The sequence below is a fragment of the Macaca fascicularis genome, chromosome 7, assembly GCF_037993035.2.
Source record: "Macaca fascicularis isolate 582-1 chromosome 7, T2T-MFA8v1.1".
Classification (NCBI taxonomy): Eukaryota; Metazoa; Chordata; class Mammalia; order Primates; family Cercopithecidae; genus Macaca; species Macaca fascicularis.
In genome coordinates this window covers 171,528,396-171,542,361 of record NC_088381.1, presented here as the reverse complement: position 1 = coordinate 171,542,361, position 13,966 = coordinate 171,528,396, and the positions used below count along the sequence as shown (strand labels likewise).

General features: G+C 44.4%; 1 non-coding gene across 1 annotated transcript; it reads left to right on the top strand.

The window, feature by feature from the left end:
* Positions 1-2,867: 2,867 nt before the first annotated feature.
* Positions 2,868-2,970, top strand: LOC123575035 (small nucleolar RNA U13). The gene has a single exon (XR_006700204.1). It is a non-coding gene; the product is annotated as a small nucleolar RNA U13 (small nucleolar RNA).
* Positions 2,971-13,966: the final 10,996 nt, after the last annotated feature.

Genomic DNA, 13,966 nt, shown 5'->3' with positions numbered 1-13,966 from the left:
CAAAAATAGTAAAATACATAGAAATAGATTTAACAAAAGAAGTGCAAATTTGGCTGGGAGTGGTGGCTTACGCCTATAATCCCAGCACTCTGGGAGGCCGAGGCGGGTGGATCATGTGGTCAGGAGATCGAGACCACCCTGGCTAACACGGTGAAACCACTTTTCTACCAAAAATACAAAAAATTTGCCGGCCGTGGTGGCGGCGCCTGTAGTCCCAGCTACTCGGGAGGCTGAGGCAAGAGAATGATGTGAACCCGGGAGGTGGAGCTTGCAGTGAGCCGTGATTGCGCCACTGCACTCCAGCCTGGGTGACAGAGCGAGACTCCGTCTAAAATAAAAAAAGAAGTGCAAATTTATACTTTAAAAAAATTTTTTTTTTATTTTTTGAGACGGAGTCTCGCTCTGTCGCCGGGGCTGGAGTGCAGTGGCCGGATCTCAGCTCACTGCAAGCTCCGCCTCCCAGGTTTACGCCATTCTCCTGCCTCAGCCTCCCGAGTAGCTGGGACTACAGGCGCCCGCCACCTCGCCCGGCTAGTTTTTTTTTGTATTTTTTAGTAGAAACAGGGTTTCACCGTGTTAGCCAGGATGGTCTCGATCTCCTGACCTCGTGATCCGCCCGTCTCGGCCTCCCAAAGTGCTGGGATTACAGGCTTGAGCCACCGCGCCCGGCCCAAATTTATACTTTAAAACTACAAAATATTGTTGAAAAAATTAAAGACCTAAGTATACGGAGAGACACCCATGTTTATGGATCAGAAGGACTTAATATTGATAACATAGCAATGCTTCCTAAATTGAGTTACACATTCAATGCAATCCTTATTAAAATCCCAGTTGACTTCTTTGTGGAAATTGACAAATTAATCCTAAAACTCACATGGTAACTCAAGAGACTCAGAATAGCCAAAAGAACCTTGGGAAAAAAAAGAACAGAGTTGGAGGAGTCACACTTTCTGACTTCAAAACTTACTACCAACGCTATAGTAATTAAGACCATGTGGTACTGGCAGAAGGATAGACATATAAGTCACTGAAATAGAATTGAGCCCAGACATAAACCTTCACTTTTGCAGTCAATTGATTTTAGAGAAGGTGCCAAGGTAATTTTTTTGTTTGTTTGTTTAGTTTTGTTTTTTGTTGCTTTTGAGATACAGTCTAGCTCTGTCGCCTAGGCTGGAGTACTATGGCACGATCTCAGCTCACTGCAACCTCTGTCTCCCAGGTTCAAGCAATTCTTCTGCCTCAGCCCCTTGAGTAGCTGGGATTACAGGCGCCCGCCACCATGCCCAACTAATTTTTGTATTTTTAGTAGAGATGGGGTTTCACAGTGTTTGCCAGGCTGGTCTCGAACTCCTGACCTTGTGATCTGCCTGCCTCAGCCTCCCAAAGTGCTGGGATTACAAGCATGAGCCACCATGCCTGGCCGCCAACGTAATTTAATTGGGGGCAAAATGGTGCTGTGACAACTGAATAGCCATGTTCACAAGAATGAATTTGGACTCCTATCTCAAATCATATACAAAAATTAACTCAAAGTGGATTAAAGACATAAATATGAGACTTAAAATTATGAAACTATCAGAAAAAAGGTAGGTGGAGGTCTTCACAACCTTGCATTAGGCAATGGTTTCTTAGCTATGACACAATGCACATGCAGCAGCCACAGCAAAGTAGATAAAGTGGACATCATCAGAATGAAAAACTTTTGTGCTTTAAAGGAAACTACCAAGAAAGTAAAAAAAGAAGCCACAGAAGAGAATAAAAATTTTGCACATCATGGATCTGTTAAGGGACTTCTATCTAGAATACATAAGGAAATCTTACAACTCAACAATAAAAAGACAAAAAAATTAAAAGTGGATGAAAAATCTGAACAGATGTTTCTACAAAGAAGACAACCAAATGGCCAATAAGCATATGAAAAGATGCTCAGCATTATCAGCCATGAGGAAATGCCATCTAAACCACAATAAGATCTCACTCCACACCCATGAGAATGTCTATCATCAAAACACCAGATAATACTATATAACTGTTGACCAAATATAGAGAAATACACTGCTGGTAAGATTGTTAAATGGTGCAGCCATTTGGGAAAACAGATTAATAGGAATTACAGAAAGAGAGAACAGAGAAAAAGGAGGGAAGAAAATTATGAAAGAAATAATAAATAAAGCTTTTCCAAAGCTGAAAAATGACCTCCAGTGACCAACCCAATGAGTGAAATTTCTTTTTGTTTCCTTCCTTCCTTCCTTCCTTCCTCCCTCCCTCCCTCCCTCCCTCCCTCCCTCCCTCCCTCCCTCCCTCCCTTCTTTCTTTTCTTTTCTTTTCTTTTCTTTTCTTTTCTTTTCTTTTCTTTTTTTTTGAGACAGAGTCTTGCTCTGTCGCCCAGGCTGGAGTTCAGTGGTGCGATCTCAGCTCACTGCAACCTCCACCTCCCAGGTTCAAGTGATTCTCCTGCCTTAGCCTCCCAACTAGCTGGGACTACAGGCACATGCCACCATGCCCGGCTAATTTTTGTATTTTTACTAAAGACGGGGTTTCACCGTGTTAGCCAGGATGGTCTTGATCTCCTGACCTCATGATCTGCCCGCCTCAGCCGCCCAAAGGGCTGGGATTACAGGCATGAGCTACCGTGCCCAGCCCCGGTGAGTGAAATTTTATGACACCGAGGACAGAGAGAAAGCTGGGAGCTCTGCTTTCTGCAAAGACAGCTTACTCGGCACTCTGAGTGGTAAGCAGCGTGATTAGGCCCTGGGTAGAGTATGCTCTCTGAGTAGTTTCTGGTCTCACAAGGGTTCTAAGAAAGGCCCTCCTTGCATTGTTGGGAAGGGAAGGTTAAGACGTTGCTTAAATTCAGAATTTTGATCCTTTTGTAGTTCATGAGCGTGCTAATTGGGTGTTCACGAACACGTGTAAGATGTGCCCCTTTTGAACTTTGTTAAGACGTTGACACATTACCTTCTGATGTGAAAAAAGTTAGATTTTGCTAAATTAAATATGCATGGTAAAACTTCAAGGGCAACCATTAAAAGAATGAAAATAGAAGTACACATTCCAAAACAGAAAGGAGAACAAGCTAGAATGGGAAAATAAGCATACCATCAAACAAAATCCCGCCAATCCATCCCTCCAAAAACGGCAGGAAAGGAGAACAAAGAAACACAAAATTCAGAAAAAACATAAATAACATTGTAAAAACTCAAAAATTTGACAATTATAATAAAATTGAATAAAACTTCTCAGTTAAAAGAGTAGGAAGCTGGGTGTGGTGGTTCACGCCTGTAATCATAGCACTCTGGGAGGCTGAGGTGACAGGATCACCTGAGCCCACGAGTTGGAGACCAGCCTGGGCAACATAGTGAAACCCCATCTCTATTTAAAATTAAAAAGAGGCCGGGCGCGGTGGCTCAAGCCTGTAATCCCAGCACTTTGGGAGGCCGAGACGGGTGGATCACGAGGTCAGGAGATCGAGACCATCCTAGTTAACACGGTGAAACCCCGTCTCTACTAAAAAATACAAAAAACTAGCTGGGCGATGTGGCGGACGCCTGTAGTCCCAGCTACTCGGGAGGCTGAGGCAGGAGAATGGCGTGAACCCGGGAGGCGAAGCTTGCAGTGAGCTGAGATCCAGCCACTGCACTCCAGCCTGGGCGACAGAGTGAGACTCCGTCTCAAAAAAAAAATAAATAAATAAAATAAAAAATAAAAATAAAATTAAAAAGAAAAAAAAAGACTAGGAGACTGATTATCTTATGGAATTTTTTAAAAACATCAAAATCCAAGGCTGAGCATAATGGCTCAATCCTGTAATCCCAACTCTTTGGAAAGCCAAGGTGGGGGAATCACTTGGGCCCAGGAGTTTAAGGCCAGCCTGAGCAACATGGTAAAAACCTCTCTCTACAAAAAAATTAAATAATTAGCCGGGCATGGTGGCACGTGCCTGGAGTTCCAGTTACTCGGGAGGCTGAGGTGGGAGGATCATTGAGCCTGGGAGGTTGAGGCTGCAGTGGGCAATGTTCACACCACTGCCCTCCAGCCTGGGTGACAGAGTGAGATCCTGTCTCAAAAAACAAAGCAAAATGGGCCGGGTATGGTGGCTCACGCCTGTAATCCCAGTACTTTGGGAGGCCGAGGCGGGCGGATCACGAAGTCAGGAGTTTGAGACCAGCCTGGCCAACATAGTGAAACGCCGTCTCTACTAAAAATACAAAAATTAGCTGGGTGTGGTGGCAGGCACCTGTAGTCCCAGCTACTCAGGAGGCTGAGGCTCGAGAATCACTGGAATCTGGGAGGCAGAGTTCGCAGTGAGCTGAGATGATACCATTGCACTCCAGCCTGGGTGACAGAGTGAGACTCCATCTCAGAAAACAAAACAAAACAAAACAAAAAACCTGAAAAATAAAAATAAAAATAAAAATTCAGTTATATGCTGTTAAAGGAGACACATTAAAGCCCTAAGAACACAGAAAAGCTGAAATAAAAAGATAGAAAAGGATAGGCCAAGCAAATACTAATAAAAAGAAAACTGTTATAACAATATTAATATCACACAAAATAGATTGTAAGACAAAATGCATTGTTAGAAATAAAGTGTGTCACTTTACAAATACACTAGTAATGTTTAATTTACCTGGGTGATATAATAACTTAAAACTTGTATGCATCTAATAAAATACCTTCAAAATATACAAAGCAGGGGCCGGGGGTAATCCCAGCACTTTGGGAGGCCAAGGCGAGTGGACCGTGAGGTCAAGAGATCGAGACCATCCTGGCCAACATGGTGAAAACCCATCTCTACTAAAAATAGAAAAATTTGATGAGTGTGGTGGCGCACACCTGTAACCCCAGCTACTCCTGAGGCTGAGGTAGGAGAATCGCTTGAACTCGGGAGGTGAGGTGGCAGTGAGCCAAGATCGTACCACTGCACTGCAGCCCAGGGGACACAGCAAGACCTTGTCTCAAAAAAACAAATAAAAAATAAATTTATATGGAAATACAAAAGAACGAGAATAGCCAAAAACTCCCCTAAAGAAAAGGAACAGGTCGGGCGTGGTGGCTCACGCCTGTAACCCAACACTTTGGGAGGCTGAGGTGGGCGGATCACAAGGTCAGGAGATCAAGACCATCCTGGCTAAAACGGTGAAAACCCATCTCTACTAAAAATACAAAAAATTAGCCGGGCGTGGTGGCGGGCACCTGTAGTCCCAGCTACTCGGGAGGCTGAGGTGAGAGAATGGTGTGAACTCGGGAGGCGGAGCTTGCAGTGAGCTGAGATCCGGCCACTGCACTCCAGCCTGGGCGACAGAGCGAGACTCCGTCTCAAAAAAAAAAAAAAAAGGAGAGGAACAAGGCAGGACAATTACCTCACTGCCTGTCAAAACTTATTATAAAGTACGGTCATTAAGGCAGTGTGATTTTAGTGCACAAATACAAAAATCGTCCAGTGAACCAGCAAGAAAAACTCTGAAGCAGACCAACACACATGGAAACCTGATTGACAATAGAGGGCGTTGCAGAGCCTGGAGAACAGTCTTCTTTTTTTTTTTTTTTTTAGTTTAGACAGAGTTTCTCCATGTTGGCTAGACTTGTCTCAAACTCTTGAGCTGAAGTAATCCACCTGCCTCAGTCTCCCAAAGTGCTGGGATTACTGGTGTGAGCCACCGCACCCAGCCTGCCGCTTGTATATTTTCTTTGGAAAAATGTGTATACAGACGCTTAGCCCAATTTTTTTTTTTTTTTTGAGATGGAGTTTTACTCTTGTTGCCCAGGCTGGAGTCCAATGGCACAATCTTGGCTCACTGCAACCTCCGCCTCCCGGGTTCAAGTGATTCTCCTGCCTCAGCCTCCCTAGTAGCTGGGATTATAGGCATGTGCCACCATGCCCGGCCAATTTTGTATTTTTAGTAAAGACAAGATTTCTCCATGTTGGTCAGGCTGGTCTCGAACTCCCGACCTCAGGTGATCCACCCGCCTGGGCCTCCCAAAGTGCTGGGATTACAGGCATGAGCCACCGTGCCCGGCCAGTCCAATTTTTAATTGAGTTGTCTTTTTATTATTGAGTTGTAAGAATTATTTACATAGCAGTGATAGCACAGAAGATGATAGGGTAGAAAGTGCCAGGAATCTGTCGCCCCCATCTAGACAAGAATCTGGCAGAATCTGTCTGATGCAACTATTTTGGAACTCTGCTGTCCATCTGAAGGCTTGCAGCTTCCAGGGGAAGGCTTGTGTCTTACTCCTTTTTGTGCTGCTGTAACAGAATGCCACAGACTGGCTAGTTTACAAGAAAATAAATTCATCGGCAGGGCACGGTGGCTCAAGCCTGTAATCCCAGCACTTTGGGAGGCCGAGACGGGCGGATCACGAGGTCAGGAGATCGAGACCATCCTGGCTAACACGGTGAAACCCCGTCTCTACTAAAAAATACAAAAACCTAGCCGGGCGAGGTGGCGGGCGTCTGTAGTCCCAGCTACTCGGGAGGCTGAGGCAGGAGAATGGCGTGAACCCGGGAGGCGGAGCTTGCAGTGAGCTGAGATCCGGCCACTGCACTCCAGTCTGGGCGACAAAGCGAGACTCTGTCTCAACAACAACAAAAAAAAAAAAAAAAAAAAAAAATTCATCAGCTCACAGTTTTGGAGGCTGGGAAGTCTAAGATCAATGAGCTGGCATTCTTCTTGAGGGTCTTCTTATGGTGTCAGCCCATGGCAGACAGGCAAAGAGAAGAGAGAGAGAGAAAGAGAGAGCAAAAGGGGGCCTACCTCTTCCCCCCCTTTTTTTTTTTTTTTTTTTTGAGACAGAGTCTCACTCTGTCACCCAGGTTGGAGTGCAGTGGCATGATCGTAGCTCACTGCAGCCTCAATCTCCTGGGCTCAAGCAATCCTCCCACTTCAGCCTCCCCAGTAGCTGGGACTGCAGGCATGTGCCACCATGCCTGGCTAGTTTTATTATTTTTAGTAGAGACAGGATCTCACTATGTTGCCCAGGCTGGCCTTAAACTCCTGAGCTCAGGCAATCCTCCCACCTTGGCCTCCTGAAGTACTGGGATTACAGGTATGAGTTACTGTGCCCAGCCTTCTCCGTTTTATAATTAACACACTCCCATAATATAATAAATGCATTCCCATGACAATGGCATTAATTAATTCACTCCACTCTTGTGGCATAATCATCTCTTATTTTTATTTTATTTATTTTTTGAGACATGGTTTTGCTTCGTTACCCAGGCTAGTGTGCAGTGATATGATCATAGCTCCCTGCAGCCTTGAAATCCCAGGCTCAAGCAATCATCCCACTTCAGCCTCCTGAGTGGCTAGGACTGCAGGTGTGTACCACCACATCTGGCTAATTTTTAAATTTTTTATTCTTTATTTAAAATTTTATTTTTAGAGTCAGGGTCTTGCTCTGTCTCCCAGACTGGAGTGCAGTGGCCTGATTACAGCTCACTGCAGCCTCAGCCTCCCAGGATCCCATGTCCCTCCATCAGAGTTCCAAAATAGTTGCATCAGACAGATTCTGCCAGATTGTTGTCTAGATGGGGGCGACAGATCCCTCAGCCTCCTGAGTAGCTGGCATGTGCCACCATGCCCCGCTATTTTGTTTTTATTTTTATTTTTTGTAGCAAGGGGGTCTCCTTATGTTGCCTAGACTGGTCTTGAACCCCTAGGCCCAAAGAATCCTCCTGCCTCAGCCTCCCAAAGTGCTAAGATTACAGGTATGAGTCACCACATGTGGCCCTAATCATCTCTTAAACCTCCCAACTCTTAATACTGTTAAAATGGCAATCAAATTTCAACATGAGTTTGGAAAGTGGCAAATACCCAAACCATAGCAGCTGGAATGTAAATCCTGGTTAATTTCAGTCCATGTCCTCTCTTTGGATATAGTGGGCACGCATTCCCACTCACGTTAGTGGCTACTCGTTCGCAACCCCCTCAGCCCCACATGCAGTCATTCTTGGAATAGCTTGCAGCATCCAGGGTTAGCATATAACCTTGTCCTCCAAATACTGGAGATGTGTATTCTTTTTTGTTTTTCTCCCAAGATGAAGTCTTGCTCTGTCACCCAGGCTGGAGTGCAGAGGTGCCATCTCGGCTCACTGCAACCTCCGCCTCCCGGGTTCAAGTGATTCTCCCACCTCAGTTTCCAGAGTAGCTGGGATTACAGGTGTGCACCACCACGCCCAGCTAATTTTTGTATTTTTAGTAGAGACAGGGTTTCACCATGTTGGCCAGGCTGGTCTTGGACTCCTGACCTTCATGATCCGCCCACCTCGGCCTCCCAAAGTGCTGGGATTACAGGCGTGAGCCACGGCGCCCGGCCGAGATGTGTATTCTCATGACTGGCTGTTGCTTCTGATTGCAGACGTTCAGACACAGAGGTGACTGCCACTGTTACAACCCCACTGGCTAAAGCAGCTTCCAGGGCATTTAAAGAGATAGAGACTGGTTTTTGAGGGTTTTCTGCTTTTTATTCATTTATTTATTTATTTTTTGAGACAGTCTCACTCTGTCACCAGACTAGAGTGCAGTGGCACGATCTCAGCTCACTGCAATCTCTGCCTCCTGGCTTCAAGTGATTCTCCTGACTCGGCCTCCTGAGTAGGTGGGACTATAGGCAGGTACCACCACACCTAGCTAATTTTTGTATTTTTAGTAGAGACAGGGTTTCACCATGTTGGCCAGGATGGTCTCGATCTCTTAACCTCGTGATCTGCCCACCTTGGCCTCCCAAAGTGCTGGGATTACAGGCATGAGCCACCACACCTGGCCTGCTTTTTATTTTTTTACCCTTAATTTTTCCCCTTTCTCCTTTTAGTGGCCAAACAATTAAGGATTAGGACATTCAAAAGCAACCACATATACAAGAGAATTTAGAAAGTCACCACTCATGCCTGGAAAGACAAAGCCTCAGAAAAGACCTGAGACAACCTCAAGTTTACACCTCAAGTTCATTCACTGCACAGAGACACCTTACAACAATTTAAAAAGAAAAACAGGCTGGGCATGGCGGCTCACACCTGTAATCTCAGAACTTTGGGAGGCCGAGGCAGGTAGATTGCTTGAGCCCAGGAGTTTGAGACCAGCCTGGGCAACATGGTGACAACCTACCTGTCTCTACAAAAAAAAAAAATATATATTGGCTGGGTGGGAGGCTGAGATGAGAGGATTGTTTGAGCCCAGGAGGTGGAGGCTACAGTGAACCATGATAGTCCCACTGCACTCCAGCCTGGGCAATAGAGTGAGATTCTGTCTTAAAAAGAAAAAGAAAGAAGAAAGAAAGGAAAGAAAGGAAACAAAGAAGGAAGGAAGGAAGGAAGGAAGGAAGGAAGGAAGGAAGGAAGGAAGGGAGAAAGAAAAAGAAAGAAAGCAAGGAAGGAAGGAAGGAAGGAAGGAGCTCATGGGTAAAGAAGAGAACCTGATTTGCAGAGTTACCATATTGTAACATTCAAAAGTTCTGTTTTCAACAAAAAAATCGCAGGCATACAAAGAAACAGGGAAGTAGGGTTCATTCACAGGGAAAAAATATATAGAAACCATCTCTAAGGAAGAACCACATGGCAAACTTACTAGACAAAGACATTGTAACAATGGCCTGAAACGTATTCAGCCTTTTCTGAGGCTTTGTTTTTGTTGTTATTGCTGTTGTTGTTGTTGGGACAAAGTCTCGCTCTGTCGCCCAGGCTGGAGTACAGTCACATGATCTTGGCTCACTGCAACCTCTGCCTCCCGGGTTCAAGTGATTCTCCCACCTCAGCCTCCTGAGTAGCTGAGATTACAGGCAACTGTCACAAGGTCTGGCTAATTTTTGTGTTTTTAGTAGAGACGGAGTTTCACCATGTTGGCCAGACTGGTCTCGAACTCCTGACCTGAAGTGATCTGCCTGCCTTAGTCTCCCAAAGTGCTGGGATTACAGATGTGAGCCACTGCACCTGTCTGGCTTTGTCTTTAACACTTACTATACAAAGCATTTTGTCTGATTAATAATGCTCAGAGAGCTAAAGAAAGATGCAGATAGAGACTAGCGAACAATACAGTCAGGATGGCTAAACGTGATCCCAAGAAACCAAAGGGCAAGATGTCTGCTTATGCCTTCTTTGTGTAGATGCACAGAGAAGGACATAGAAGAAAAACCCAGAGGTCCCTGTCAATTTTGCAGATTTTCCCAAGAAGTCCTCTGAGAGGTGCAAGACAATGGGAAAGAGAACCCTAAATCTGATTAAATTGTAAAGGCAGATAAAGTATGCTATGATCTGGAAATGGAGGATAACAGACCAGCTAAGGGAGGCAAGAAGAAATTTCCTAATGCCCCCAAAAGGCCATCCTCTGCATTATTCCTGTTCTGTTCAGAATTCCTCCCCAAGACCAAATCCACAAACCCTAGTATCTCTACTGGAGATGTGGTAAAAAGCTGGGTGAGATGTGGAATAAGTTAAATGACAGTGAAAAGTAGACTTACATCACTAAGGCGGCAAAGCTGAAGGAGAATTATGAGAAGGATGTTTCTGACTCTAAGTCTAAACGAAAGTTTGATGGCACAAAGCGACCTGCTAAAGTTGCCTAGAAAAATGTGGAAGAGGAAGATGAAGAAGACAAGGAGGAAGAAGAAAGAGGAGGAGGATGAATAAAAAAAACTTTGTCAAAAAAAGAAAAGAAAGATGCAGACAAAGTCAGGTACATGATTTATGGACAAAATGGAAATATCAATAAAAATATAGCGAACACAAGAAGGAACCAAAAGGAAATTCTGTAGCCGAAAAGTACAGTAACTGAAATGAAAAATTCATGGAGGGATTCAGAAGCAGATTTGAACAGGCTGAAGACGGAATCAACAAACTTGAAGATAAGACAATTGAAATTACTGAGTCTGAGGAACAGAAAGAAAGAGGACTGAAGAAGAGTAAACAGGGTCCAAGAAACATGTGGGACACCATCAAGTAGAAGAACACCCACTGTGGGGGTGCCAGAAATAGAACAGAGAGAGGGAAAGAGAAAATGAGGTTATTGGCTGGGTGCAGTGGCTTACACCCATCATCCCAGCATTTTGGTAGGCTGAGGTGGGTGGATCACTTGAAGCCAGGACTTTGTGACCAGCCTGGCCAACACGGTGAGACCCTGTATCTACTAAAAATACAAAAATTAGCTAGGAGTGGTGGCAGGTGTCTGTACTGCCAGCTGCTTGGGAGGCTGAGGCAGAAGAATCACTTGAACCCAGGAGGCAGAGATTGCAGTGAGCTGAGATTGTGCCACTGCACTCCAGCCTGGGCGACAGAGCAAGACTTCATCTCAAAAGAAAAAAGAAAATGAGATTATTATTGTTTTTAATCGATAAATAGTAAGAGATTATTTGAAGAAATAATGGCTGAAAACATCTCAAATTTGGTGAAATACATGAATCTAAACATCCAAGAAGCTCAGTGAACTCCGAGTAAGATGAATTTAAAGAGGCCCTCACAGAGACACACTGTCATCAAACTGCCCAAACCACAGATAACAGAGAGAATCTTTAATTTTTGATTAATTAGTTAATTAATAACTAATTAATTAATCTTTTTTTTTTTTTTGAGATGGAGTCTCGCTCTGTCACCCAGGCTGGAGTGCAGTGGCCGGATTTCAGCTCACTGCAAGCTCTGCCTCCTGGGTTTATGCCATTTTCCTGCCTCAGCCTCCCGAGTAGCTGGGACTACAGGCGCCTGCCACCTCGCCTGGCTAGTTTTTTTTGTATTATTTAGTAGAGATGGGGTTTCACCGGGTTAGCCAGGATGGTCTTGATGTCCCGACCTCGTGATCCGCCCGTCTTGGCCTCCCAAAGTGCTGGGATTACAGGCTTGAGTCACCGCGCCCAGCCTAGTTAATCTTATAGAGATGGGATCTTGTTATGTTGCCCAGGCTGGCCCCAAACTCCTAGACTCAAGCAATCCTCCTGCCTTGGCCTTCCAAAGTACAGGGATTGCAGGTGTGAACCACTGCACCCAGCCACAGGTGTGAGCCAAGAGACAATCTTGAAAGCAGTGAGAAACAAATTGTTACATACAAGGGCTCTCCAATAAGATTAACAGCAGATTTCTCAGCAGAAACATTGGTGGCAAGAAGGCAATGGGTTGGTACATTCAAAGGCCTAAAAGAAAAAACTGTCAATCAAGAATCCTGCTGTGCATGTTAACTCCTTCCTGAAATCCTAGCTACTTAGGAGGCTTGAGGTGGGAGAATCACTTGAGGTCAGGTGTTCAAGACCAATCTGAGCAACATAGCAAGAGCTCATCTCTAAAAACATTTTTTTTTAATTAGCCAGGCATGTTGGTGCACAACTGTAGTTGCAGCTTCTTAGGAGGCTGAGGCAGGGATGATTACTTGAGCTAAGGAGTTTGAGGATGCAGTGAGCTATGGTCATACCACTGCACTCCATCCTGGGTGACGAAGACAAAACAAAAGTAATCCTGTACCTGGCAAAACTGTCCTCAAAAAAGAAGAAATGAAGGTATTCCCAGATAAACAAAAGCAGAAAGAGTTTATTACCACTAGATCTGTCTTACAGAAAATGCTAAAGGGACTTCTGTAGATTGAAATTAAAGGACATTCTGCAATTATATAGGCAGTAGGAAAAAAGTAAAATTAAAAAAAAATAAATTAAAGAACACTAGGCAATAACTCAAAATCCTAGGAGGAAATAAAGATCTCCTATAAAGGTAAATACATGGAAAATTACAAAAGCTAGTATTATTGTCATTTTGGGTTGTAACACCACTTTTCCTTTTATACATGATTTAAAAGACTAATAGTAAAAAAAAACAGTAATAAGTCTATGTTTTTTGGCACCCAATGTATAAAGGTGTAACTTCTGACATCATCAATTGAGAGGGTGGTAGCAGAGCCGTATAGGAGCAGAGTATGCTACGGTAGCCCCTCCTTACCCAGGGCTTTACTTTCTGTGGTTGCAGTTACTCATGGTCAACTGTGGCCCAAAAATATTAAATGGAAAATTCCAGAAGTAAACAATTCATAAGTTTTAAACTGTGCACCATTCTGAGTAGCATGATGCAATCTCTTGCTAGCTTGCTCCATCCTGCTTAGGATGTGAATCACCCCTTTGTCCAGCGTATCCACATTTTATATGCTACCTGCCCCATTAGTCACTCAGTAGCCATCTCCAATAGACTCTCATGGTATCACAGTGCTTGTGTTCAAGTAGCCCTGTTTTAATTAATAATGGCCTCAGGCCGGGCGCGGTGGCTCAAGCCTGTAATCCCAGCACTTTGGGAGGCCGAGATGGGCGGATCACGAGGTCAGGAGATCGAGACCATCCTGGCTAATATGGTGAAACCTCGTCTCTACTAAAAAAATACAAAAAACTAGCCGGGCGAGGTGGTGGGCACCTGTAGTCCCAGCTACTCGGGAGGCTGAGGCAGGAGAATGGCGTAAACCCGGGAGGTGGAGCTTGTAGTGAGCTGAGATCCGGCCACTGCACTCTAGCCTGGGTGACAGAGCGAGACTCCATCTCAAAAAAAAAAAAAAAAAAGGAAAAAAAACAATGACAAAAAAGAAAAACCAGTTTATTTTGATTGCAAGCAGATTATAAATACTATCAATTCTGACAGTACAAAAGTAATTGTACAGATGACTTAAGTTGGGAGCTGGAACGTGGTTATAAAGCCAAGGTTAGAGTAACAAATATCTTCTTCTGCCCTTGTTGGCAATCAAGAGAAGCCTCTACAGATAGAAAAACCAGTAATAAAATCACAAATACTATGTTTAAGTTTATAGAAGGAACCAATAGAGGGATTGAAAATAATAAATATTGGCTGGGCGTGGTGGCTCATACCTGAAATCCCAGTACTTTGGGAGGATGAGGCAGGTGGATCACTTGAGGTCAGGAGTCCGAGACTGGCCTGGCCAACATGGTGAAACCCCATCTCTACTAAAAATACAACAACAACAGAAAAATTAGCTGGGCGTGGTTGCACATGCCT